Source organism: Corvus hawaiiensis, chromosome 1 (assembly GCF_020740725.1).
Source record: "Corvus hawaiiensis isolate bCorHaw1 chromosome 1, bCorHaw1.pri.cur, whole genome shotgun sequence".
In the NCBI taxonomy this organism is placed as follows: domain Eukaryota; kingdom Metazoa; phylum Chordata; class Aves; order Passeriformes; family Corvidae; genus Corvus; species Corvus hawaiiensis.
The window spans coordinates 82,576,075-82,588,424 of NC_063213.1; the positions used below are offsets into that span (position 1 = coordinate 82,576,075).

Below are 12,350 nucleotides of genomic sequence, written 5' to 3' on the forward strand. Positions count from 1 at the left end.
GATGAGACAACATTTGTTGCCTTCTCTCTGAGGGACTTCTTCACAATTCAGATTTCATTACTTTTGCCTTCTTGAATATTTTCTTTTTGCTAGCCATAAATGGTAATTTGTGTACAGAAAAGATCCTGCTGACTGCAACTGCTTTGTATCTTTGCTGAGACCTTGCTGGAGTTTATAGTCAGCATTTTTATTATAGTGAAATTAATGTTTTATTGCTGCTTAATGTACAGGATGTAAATCTTGTGGCAGAGTTGCTTGTTACTTGCCACTTCTTAAAATTATTTTTTTCCTTTGTCTCGCTCTGTCATTCTCAGTAGAGAATGGTGCTTGTTCTCTGCAGTTGTAAGTGAATTGTGAGACTCTGCACCCTGAGCCATATTTCCTTCACATTTGTTTTGCCGCACATGTTTTAGATTGCCTGGCATCTTCCCCAAACCAATTAACATTAAAATCTGTCAAGAACAGTTCAAGCAAAAGAATTTAGTCTCTAACGTGTCAGACTACAGTGAGCAATTGCATTTTTGACAAAAATTTAAGACAAGCATCTCTGCTGTTTAAATTATTATTTTGTTTAGCTGAGATTTTCTTCTTCTGTAGTGTTTACTGTCTGGTGAATGTATTCCCTAAGCATAGGCAATGCTGAAGAACAACCTCTATTCCAAACATTTTAGAGCCTATAATCTCCCCAATCAAATACCTGTCAGAGCCAGAATAAAATTTCTACAATCTCATTTTTCTCAGTCTCATGAACAGTAGAATTACTTCTCCATCACTGTAGGAAAAACAAGTAGGATTGCTCTTGTGGTGAGTGAGGGCTTTTTTAAATGCCTCTGATTTCCCCCTTTCTTCTTAATGCTCAAGTTGAGCCATTCTCCAACACTTCAGGTATGGTTGTGAAAGTTGAACTGAGAAAGTATCTTACATGTTCCTGGGCCATATGTAAATGTTGTTAAGCCATAAACTAAGGAGAAATTTTAATTCATATTTTGCAATAGCAATTGGTTTTGCGGTAGCACCTAGGAAGTCAAATTAAGGACAGTGTTACAAACACATAAGAAAAAGAGAAGCTTCTCCATGGAACTGCACCAGACTTCTCATCAGAGATGGGCAAGGGATGAGCAAATTTGTTTGAAGTTCGGTGGACAAATGTAGGGTCTTGCAGTGTCCCCTGTCAGCAGTGAAAGCTGATAGCATCCGGGGCTGTGTTAGACAGTACACTGCTGGAAGTGTTCCATTCCCCTTTTTGTCAGCACTTGTCAGAACCCACCTGGAATATTGTGTTGAGGTTTCAACACCACATCCCCTCTTTCTCCCAGCCCAGTTCAAGTCAGACATTGAATGACTAGAATACATTCAATGGAGGGTGACCAAAACAATTGGAAGCGTACATCCTTTGCGAAGAAGATGAGGGAATGGAGCTTGTTCAGCCTGGAGAAGGTGCTTCAAGGGAGGATAACCTAATGGCAGCCTTCCATTACAGATAAGGAGGCAATCAAGTGAATAGAGCTGGGCTCTTCACTGAGATGCTTGGCCAGAAGATGAGATACCATGTACATAAATGAAGACATAAGAGGCTCCGTCTTAAGGATAAATATCCATTCACTGTGAGGGTAATTAAGCATTGAGAGAGGTTGCCTAGCAAGGCTGTGGAATGTCTGTCCTTGAGATTTTTCAAGTCTTGCCTGACAAAGCCCTGAGCAACCTGATCTGAATTCAGAGTTGACTCTGCTTTCTGTAGATTGGAGTAGATGACCGCCTAATTCCTTTCCAATGTGGCTTAAAATTTCATTCTATGAACTGAGGAAGATTACCAAGGAAGATCCTAGGAAGAAGAATATTTACTGTCAAATATCATGGTTTATAGAAAACAAGCCTACTTCCTTGTAGCTGATCAAGAAAAAGATGTCAACCAGTTTTCAAGAGGCCACATTTCAGGTTTTTGAGAGACTCATCCCTCTGACCACCAGAATTATGCAGTGTTCCAGAAGTACAGCATTGATCAAGAAAGTACAGAAAACTGAAATAATTATCAGGGTAGGGGACAACTTCCCTGAGAGGGGTGGTGTATATTTGGGATCTACAGGCTAGGCAATGGATAGCTGAGCGAGTGTAAGATAAATCACAGGGAACATGCGGGATATGAACTTGGAGCTCTTGTCTCTCTTCCACTAGCAGACAAATGTGGTCATCAAATGCAGTAAGCAAGAAACAGGTTGAAAATACAAGCTAATGGGTCTCCTCAAATAACGGCAGTTGGGTGGGACTGCCTGTTGCAGCCGTTAATTTAAAAACAAGTCAATAAATAAATAACCTTCAAAATGTTAAAAAAAAAATTTGGAAAAATAATGGAAGATAAAAAAATCAGTTACAGGTGGTTAAACATTTTTCTGCCACAGATTTGACAAGAGTATGTGATAGAAAAAAACCTGATTTTGGCTAACACTGGAGATAGGAGAGGACACTGTACCTGACTATTAGTACTGCCATGCTCTGATTCAAGGAACAGTCTATTACCTAAGTGTGAATTGTCTCAGCTCAGAATTTCCCGTATTTGCAAACCTTAAAATGACATGCTATCACAGTCTGACAACTGATTGATGATTGATTGATTAATACCAATGATCTGAGAGCCTGGAGTGATCATAAAGGCGTGAAATCAAAAGGATATGTTTTACTGGAAGAGGACACAGAGGCAGTTTCCTCCTTGCTGGTGGTTTTGTTGACATTCAAGGGCCATTCAGCATTCAGTCTGGGAAAAAGTGTTTTATCATTGGATCTTTTCCACAGAGTTTGCATCCTCTTGTAAGCTTATTTTCTTCCGGTTAAGGAAAAAACCATCCTTTGAAGATGTCAATAGGCATATCATATATGTAGAGGTATTTAGAGCAGTAATTTTATGATACTTTGATGTAATAAGGTTAGAAGGAAACTAGTTCAGACAGCAAAAAATTATACTTGGACTGCTTTATCCTTTGGGCAATGCATCAAGCAGGAGTGGAATGTGTGCATACACACACAAAGTATCCAATGTTTAATCACGTTTAGTAATACTCAAAATCCAGACTTTACTGGACAATCCTCATAGGCAACTGAAGTCTAAATGCCATGAAAGTGAGCTTTTTAAATTAGTAAACTTCTGACCAGTATAGTTGGTGGCAGGATGTGTAATAGTCTATAGAAAATACCCAGTACAGAGTCAAGAGTGTGTAATTTAACACAGTGTGCTTTGAGCGCTTCAAATGAGCATAGCGTATGAGGGTATTGTAACAAATTTATGCACTGTAAATTTTTCTCAATGCGTGTGGGATTTTTAATCATCACAACATGTTTCAAGAACTGCAGATACAGAATTGCTGTAACAGCTTCTTCATATTTGAATAAATTTATGTTAATAGCAAATATGTGATGACTGCTTGAGATGTAGGAACAGAACTCCAGAAATACTAATGAACTTCCAGAGCTTTATGCACTCTTTTCCACTCCAGATTTGATGTATATTGAATCTGTTTTGTGGTTATAGCATCCAGCCTTGGAGAAGCGTGTTGGTGGGATGCAGAGGACAGTGAAAAGGAAGTACACCCCGACTATATCTGCCAAGAACATTTTTTTATAAAATGAAAACTTGAAACAGGGATTATATTCCATATGAAGTTTTCCAAGTGAGGATAGTCTTGGCATGCTCTTTGTTGGTGTTTGACAAACGGTTCTCATCTTCCCTTCAGTGCAGAAACAAATGTTAGTAGTCACCACAGTGTGCCTGTAGTTGGAAGATGGTTGTTTCCCTCATGCTGCATCCTTTGCACTGAGCTGCATCTGGAGAAGCCAGAAAGCATATTTGTATCTGCAAATTTTAAGCTATCCTCAAAGCTACTGTTAGTACAATCTTTACATGGCATGGCAAAAAGCAATGCTAACTTGTATTTTAAGCAAAAGAGGCAACACTTGGAAGAAACAAGTTACCTAAGTGTGTGTACTGCAAAAGCAAAGATGTGATGCTGTTAAGCAAATAAGCTCTTTTGTTCAGCTGGTTTTGGTCTTACATACTTGATCATCCATTTTAAAAAACAGAGACCTAGTCAGCAACAAGGGATAATATCTATTGCTTGATCACAGAGGTTCATAACTAAAAAAGTTTGGGGTTTGTATATAATTAAGAGCACCTAAATACAGTTATTCCATTTTGTTTACTTTATGCTTTCTATTTGAAAACACTTGCACTGAAACAAAATATTCAAAGTGCATTGTACCAGCTTTTATTTAAAACAACAAAAAAAAATTGTGTAAAAAGGTTATTTCCTAAAGCTGTAAGCGCAAAGGTTTGTGTTCAGCTGTGAATAATCAACTGGCAAACTCTACTCATTTCTAATTTTGGCATCCTTTATGCAGCTGCATTATAAAAAAATGTGTTAAAGACTTTGGATTACTTTTATCTGTCTCTATATTGGTGGTCCCTATCCTCCACATGTAATGATAAGTGTTTCAACTCAGATGGCCATATTTTATTCATTTGCATTAATTAATATTGCTTTTATTAAAAAACAGAAAACCCCCAGCAAACACAAACCACACACACCCACCCAAACCCGAACAGCAAAAATAAGAATTTAATAAATAGCCTGAATGATGTAATGGGAATTTGTGGGAATACTCTGACACAGTTTAGAGAAAGAAAATTAAGTATTCTGAACAACGTCATGTTTCACGTATGCAGCCTGTTAATGTTGAATGATCTTTGAAACATTCCTGGGGATAGTGAAATAGTCTCAGAATGGAGTTGATGAGATGTTTGCGACAGACAGGTAATGTCAGATGTGCTTAGTGACTAATTCTTATGAAGCAGTTCATATTTGTGCATGTACTAAATGGCAAAATAACTACTAAACTGCCGAGTGTTGCGGGTACATTGGCAGGGTGATTTAGACAACAGGAGACATTTCAATGTATCTATCTGCCACAAAAATACCTTTACTATAATTTATTAGTGAAGATCAAAAATGACATCACTGTATGCAGGAAGATGACTTCTAACTGGAGCAAATGTAGTTGTGTTGTCAGGGCCTATTAATTTACATTAAAGTAGTCTTAAATAACACAAGTGCTGCTCTAGACTACAGGGGAAGGTATGGTGAAGCAATTGCTTAAAGATTATATTAGTAAGTCAGTGCAATAATTCTGTATTTACTGATTGTCAGAAACATGAGCAGTTTCAATAACATAGCCAAAGTCACTGTTATGCTGGAAGAAAACTGTCATTCTGGATTTCCATGGCAGTTGTTTGGAGTTTTTTAACAGCCATTTTTGGAAAAGGGTCAATGAGAGAATATTAACACTGGGGCAATCATTAAATATATTTTGGTTTACATTTAGAAATTAGTCACTAGAGGACTCTGAGAAAATCTGTTTGTGTTCCAAGATACTTTACTAATTTGCAAAATGGTCATAGTACTTGCAGCTGACTGGCTGTGACCATTTTACAGGACTTGATGATTATCAAAGCAAAGCCGAGATGTTTTGAAGTCCTTTGGTGGTGTGGGTTGAATTTTTGTGTCACAGTGAATACATCAGTCACAAGGAGAGGAGGACCATGTGTGGTACTCATATTCCTCCATCAGAACTTCTATCAGCTGCTAGGTGTGTTTAGAGGTGTTTTAGAATAGGAACGCTAAAGGGTTTGCAATTGAAGAGGGAGGAGGTAGAACATCCTTCCTAGATCAGATTCTTTCACTTTTTCTGTCATTTCAAAAGCTGTTTAGGATATGTACAGCCATCAACTGAAAAAAATTGATTAAAAATATATTCACTGCTAAACATGGTCATATCTCATTTTGTAATTTTGTGAAACTTCAAAGCCATGCACATGAGAATATTCATAGTTAACCTCATATGGAAGCTGCTGTTGTATCAGGGCTTCAACTTCTTTTTCAGCTTTCTCCTTGATGTCAAATATGACTGTGAAAACAGTGGCTTATTGCAGAAATATGGTTAAAGGAATATTTGAAGATTTCAATGCAAGATCTTCAACATGTAACAGGAGGACTGGAAAATAATCTCTTTTTTTGTAACTCCTTCTTCAGTCTTACCAGCACCTTTTTTGTTTTAGTGGTAAGATACATTCTAATGGCACCAATGTAGTACTCTAGCTGTACCACACATAAATCTTTTGTTTCTCGTATCAGGGAATATTATAAATGGTTAAATTTCTTAGCTCCACTCACCTGTAGTTTGCATACAATGAGTTTCCCTTTTCCTATCTTTGTTTCTCTTTGTGGTTTTTTTTTCTGGTGTTTCTTTGCTTCCTACTTTGTTAAACCAAGTTTGAGGAATTGGTTTTATTAACTGGGACATTAAAAAGAAACTGGGATTGCTGACATGAGAAAGACCTACAGGAACAGACCTTCAAGTAATACAATAGGGAAAAGTCTTGGAAATTTATATTCAGAACCTAATTCACTTTGCTCTATTGCCTGCTTTTCTTTGCTAAAGACTTGGAAAAATTCTCGTTCTTTTGCCAGCAGTCACTTCTTCAAGTGTTTTTTGTCCCTTATCATTAGATAATTGTGTCTTGCGTTTGTATACATGTAGCACATACTGCTGTAGGACTTCTGTCTTAATCAGAAATGGCTTGTCTCGAGTTGCCAGTTACTGCACAGGTATGACAAAAACTGTCCTGTGGTTTAGTGGCATTTTTTGCTCTGTTTGACAGGTGGCATAGTGAGACAAAGGGCAGGTTTTAGAGAGATTATAGAAGAGATTGTATAGATTGTAGAAGAGAGTGTTTTAGAGAGATTTAGAAGAGATTGTATAGTTACCAAAAAAACTACACCTTTCTGAGCAAACACCTAGTTTCAGGAATGCTTCAGTAGTGTTTTGTTCTGTCTTTCTGAGCTGACTCAGACTTCCCAGTGCCCAAGGAAAGATGCACAATGACTGTGAAACTCACTTTCCTCTTTTAAAAAATGTTACAGAGGCATTTATTCTAGTACTACCAATTTGCAAAATAGTTTCAAAATGTTTTATCTACCTGGAAAAGGGAGCATTTGTCTGTGAAGGAATGAAGGAGCTTAAATTTCATAGTTACAATGGGAATATATAATTAATATTTCCTTGTTGCTACTATAATAGAAATTAAATGGCAAAACAAAGCATTTTCTCAATGAAATGTAATTGTAGAGAAAAAGCAGTGCTGCACAGTTGGCAGGTTGAGCACCTATGAGAAATTTCCATTTAATTTAGTAACCTATTTGGTGAACAAAGATATTGCAAATAAGGAGACAACTGAGAAAAAAAAAAACCCCAAACTATTAATCATCAAATATTTTAGTCAAATAAAATTGAGTTTCTTGAATGTTTTGCTTTTTCTGCAACCTAAAGTAGGTCACATTTTTTAGAAAATGCAAATATGCATGACTTCTCTGTCTTTCTAAGTGGTTGAGAAATTCACTAGGAACATCTCATTCTTCTGTGTTCCTTGGTTCTGGAAAATATTCTTCTTCAGAAGAGACTGCTTGTGCTTTTTTAATGAGATGGACAACTGGAGTGGTGCTTGGGGCATTTTTCTGGCTGGCAATATGTGCTTGAGGTGGGAGTAGGAGTCGCCACAAGCCATTGGGCAGAAGTGGAAAGCTGAAGGAGTAACCATTTGGTTTGAGAATAAGTTTGGTAAGTGTTAGTTTTATGCATGGGGGCATTTCAAAGCTAAGAAGCACTAGGCTGATCTGACATGAAGAGTAAACAGATTGTACTCCTCTAGTTATATCTATTCTGAAAACAGATACACAATGCTGAAATTGCTCAGCTCTGTGTAAAAACTGTGGAATCTGAATGTGAACTCCCGAGTTTTGGATAAATGTATTTACTCTCTCTGTAGGAAAATTGGAAATTGGAGGGTTGTCTTCTATATGAACAAAAAAAATAGCATACCATACCACAGAGTTGTTCTAGATGGCAGGGACCTGTAATGATCATCTGGTCCAACTGCCTGATCTCTCTATGGCTGACCAAAGTCCAGAGAGTGGACACTGAAACAGGCTTCCCAGAGAGGTGGTCGATGCCCAGTATCTGTCAGTGCCTAAAAAAAAGAGACATTTGACATTTGGTTATGCCCTTCATAATGGGATTCACTTCTCGGTCAGCTCTGAGGTGGTCAGGTAGTTGGGCTTGATGATCACTGTAAGTCCCTGCAATCTGAGCTATATCCCCTCCTCTCAGTGGAGAAAGTGCTGAGGTACTGCTGATGCTACTGCAGGCTTTCATGTATTCAGTATTTGTTCTCCAGCTCTTTCTGCTGCCTCCTTCTGTTCTGGGAATTGTCCTGATTATTTGGACTTGGTGTAGGGGTGTTTGTGGTCTTTATTTTCTAATGCTTCAGTATTTTGTCACCATTTCATAATCTTGTGCTTATAATATTTTGTGGACATACAAGTTATTATCTTGGGAAGGTGAAATTTCATAGTGTTCTTTCAGATATTGGCACGTGTGCATGAACAGGTTTAGTAAGCAGAAGGAAATTTAACTTAATTCAGTGGTATTGTATGGTAATGGATACATACATTGTGTATAAAATAACATTTCTGTATATTAAGTAGTTAAAAGGAAAAGGCAATTATTAGTTCATATGGAGAAGAGTCCATTTGAATTCATACGAATTCAATCTGATATAAAGGTCAGAAATGTTAATTATTTCTTCAGGTGGGAGATTAAAAACTACTTATGTCTCAAGCTGATAGACTAATGTTACTGATCTCCTATGATACATGAAGAATGGTGTTTCTACGCTAACACATTTTACTTGATCTCTCAGATCTGTAATTCTGAAAAGAAAGCTGTAAAGAATGCAGCATTCTGCATAAAGTTCCCAATAATGATGTGAAGGTGATTCCTGAAAGTTCTTTCTCTACGTGATGTTAGTATTCTGTGTTCATTTCAGCATTCATTCATTCACTTACTCATTCATTCAGAATTATAAGAACTCACGCTATGGAGTTAGTGTGTTTATCCAGAGCAGGCAAGCGCATACATTTTCCATGCAGTGAAGCATGAATAAAGCATCCCTACTGTTAACACACACTGCACCCCTGTATTGCATTTGACTGCCTCAATGCAGTGTGCACCTATCCCTTTTTCCCCTGGTAAAATTTTGTTGGACAGCACCTTGGGATCAGTGCTCATGCTAGCTGTGAATGGAAAAACACATGGTGGTGGAGGAGGTGTGTGGTTTTTGTTTCAGTTGGTTGGTTTTTCTGGCCAGCAGATAGAGAGGAGGCACAGGGAAAACCGTTGTTGCTACTGTGCCAGTCACTCCACCATTTTGAAGGGAGAGCAGGAAAGAGGAGCACCATTGGGAGAGAACAGGGCTTTGTGCTCTTCATGAATACAGAAAGCGGAAGCTGAGCAATCATGGTTGGAAGTGTACAGTGTTGGCACTACACTTAATATATTTTTGTAGGTCAAAGAAGCACACCTTACATGCAAAGACAAGAATTTATTGTTAGTCTAATTGAAATTGTAGCAGTCAAATCAAGAAGTGTCATTTTAATTGGACTAATAATACCTAGTTATCTTGGACTCAAAAAAACTCATTAACATTATGTTTAAAGTTGTTCATACATGTCCTTAAATCGACCCCTTTTGTGTCATGCTCATGGAACGTTCCCTGGCTCCCAAGGTCAGTGGCATTGAGGACAGGGAGCAGGGCAGCACTAACGTCCTCGGCTTCTCTGGGAGTGGTGAGATACTGTCTGCATGAGGGGCAAGCTTCCCCCTTGGTCTCAGGTCTGTTTAGGTCTGGCTTTATATATTTGCAGTCTGTTCAGCCACTCATTTGGAAAAGAAAGACTCAAAGGGTGGTTGCACAAGGACTCAGACCTTTATCACAAGGTTAAAGCACATCATGGCAGTCAGAATGAAGTGGTAGCAAAGGAATCTCATGTTAAGCTCTAGAAAATAGGTCATTGTAGAGTCACAATCATAGAATGATTTCGGTTAGAAGAGACCTTAAAAACCAGATAGTTCCAGCCTCCCTGACGTGGGCAGGGACACCTTCCAATAGACCAGGCTGCTCAGAGCCCCATCTAACACTGCCAGGGATGGGATCCATAGCCTTTTCTGGGAAACCAGATCCAGTGTCTCACCAACCTCATTATAAAAAATTTCTTCCTAATATCTAATCTAAACCTACCCTCCTTCAGCTTAGGGCCATTATCCCTTGTCCTATCCCTACATGTCCTTGTGTAAAAAGTCCCTCTCCAGCTTTCTAGTAGGCCTCCATTAGGTACTGGCGTGCTACTATGAGTTCTCCCTGGAACCTTCTCTTCTCCAGGCTGAACGACCCCAACTCTCTTCAGCCTGTCTTCATAGGAGAGGTTCTCCATCTCTCTGATCATCTTCATGGTCCTCCTCTGGACTTGCTCCAGCAATTCCACATCCTTCTTATGCTGGGGCCCCAGAGCTGATGCAGCACTGCAGGTGGGGTCTCACCAGAGCAGAGCAGAGGGGCAGAATCCCCTCCCTTGCCCTGCGTCCCATGCTGCTTTGGATGGAGCCTAGGATACAATTGGCTTTTTGGGCTCCAAGTGCACATTGCTGAGTCATGTCAAGCTTCTTGTCCACCAAGACCTCCAGGTCTTTCTCCTCAGGGCTGCTTTCAATGTCCAGAGTCAGTGTCCAGCTCTAGGAAGTAATCTTCCCATCTTCTCCTGACCCTTACCAATATTTGCAATTACAGCTAAAGCAGACCCATAGCCATTTAAGCATTCCCTGGTGAAGCCCCAGGGCCAGCAGTGCGAAGCTGCTGGTGGGCTCTGATGTCCATTGCTGGTGCTGCAGGCGTAGGGAAGAAGTGCCCCATGGGGTGTGGCATGAATGCCATGTGAGCTGAGGAGAGGAGGTGCTCAAGGAGAGGTTTCCAGGGGCAAGTGCAAACAAAATACAACTTCACATCAGCCAGGGACAGTCTATCAGAAGATGTTACCCAGCACTCCACGTGTGGGTCTACGGAGACCTTTCTTTACCCTGTGTTGGGTAGTGGCAGTTCAAAAAGTCACTTTTTTGCCTTAAACTTAGGAACTGACCAAGCCAATTTGGGCAAACAAGAAAAAATCAGAGTTTGAAGCACATGTTTCCATTTTGGGCTTTTTAAATCTTTGATTGCTCTTTAAGCCTTTAACTTTAAAATGTCATTGGTTTTCATTAGAAGGCTTTGTAATCTATTTCAGAACTGCTCTCTAAAAAAAAAATCCATGTTGTTAGGGAGTTACACCGATTTTCTATGTTGGTCTCCTTCCACTTTTATAAATTGAGACTTAATCAGGGCTACTGAACTGAAATTGATTTTATAGAAAGCAACAACCCATTAATAAGATCTTTTGCTTTAAATAAGTCTTTAATTGCAGCTCCGTAGAAATGTGATAGAGGAAAAATGTTTTTTAGTGCCATGACTTAATATTGACTAATATTTGTTCTTTGAGAAATATATTTTTATTTCTCTATTTTTTTAGAGAGTACAACCAAATCTAGACCAAAGCTTTATTTCCCTAACCAAATGCATTTGAGGCATTAACAGATTTTATTTTTCAAATGTCTGTCAACTTAATCTTGTGTAGCAATCTTGATTCAGCAGTTTAGAGCTCTAAATTGTTACAGTAGTCTGTTTTAATGAATTTCCAAGCCTTGGAAAACCCTGTTAAATCTTTCTGCCCCCCTCCCCCTCAGGTCCACTACTGGGGAAAAAAACTCTGCCAAGCTGAGTTATGAAAATGAGACGGTGTCCGTAATGAAATGTGTCGTAAATAAAGGTTAATGTAAGTAGACTATATTGATCACCCCCTCCATGGTCTTCTTTCTTCCAGCCTCCATATCTCATTGAATTACCTGATACCATTTTTTGCCTGATAACCTTTAAATAAGCTTTCCTTTAAAAGCCTGCATAAGTCTGTGTATCAGCTGTATTCTCTTAATTTTCAGATTTCATTTGAAAAGGGCCCAGTTGAAAACATTTCTGCTCTCCCTTTCAACAGACCTATGAAAATGAGAGATTGAGAGGTGGCATGGCATGTTGCTGCAGAGCAGCCTGATAGAGTGGTATATCTCTAGCTGATTAATGTAACCACTACTCAATGGTGTATAATCCATAATCCTTGTATAATGACCTGTTTGGGTTGCTATTGCTCTTATTCTCTGTCTTCCCTGCAAAACTATCTGTTTTTTAATTTCAGAATTTTCTCGTTGGGACAGAAGTTATCTTTCTCAGGTGTAGACCCAGGGCCCTTTTGGAGGATTCTTACACTTAGAAGTAGTGATCACACTGAACTACTGGTTCCAGGAATGAGACCTATAAAGTGGTGTGCCATTTT

The 12,350-nt window shown here is 38.9% G+C and overlaps 1 protein-coding gene across 9 annotated transcripts in view; it reads left to right on the forward strand.

The window, feature by feature from the left end:
- The window catches only part of CTNND2 (catenin delta 2), a 669,045-nt gene that overhangs the window by 42,666 nt on the left and 614,029 nt on the right, over positions 1-12,350 (forward strand). The window contains exon 1 of one of the 9 annotated variants that reach the window (XM_048311798.1): positions 11,720-11,798. The exons of the other annotated variants lie outside the window; for them this stretch is intronic. The gene's annotated coding sequence lies outside the window, so the exon portion shown is untranslated. Of the gene's footprint in view, positions 1-11,719; positions 11,799-12,350 lie in introns of those variants that run through there. 9 annotated transcript variants of the gene reach the window in all.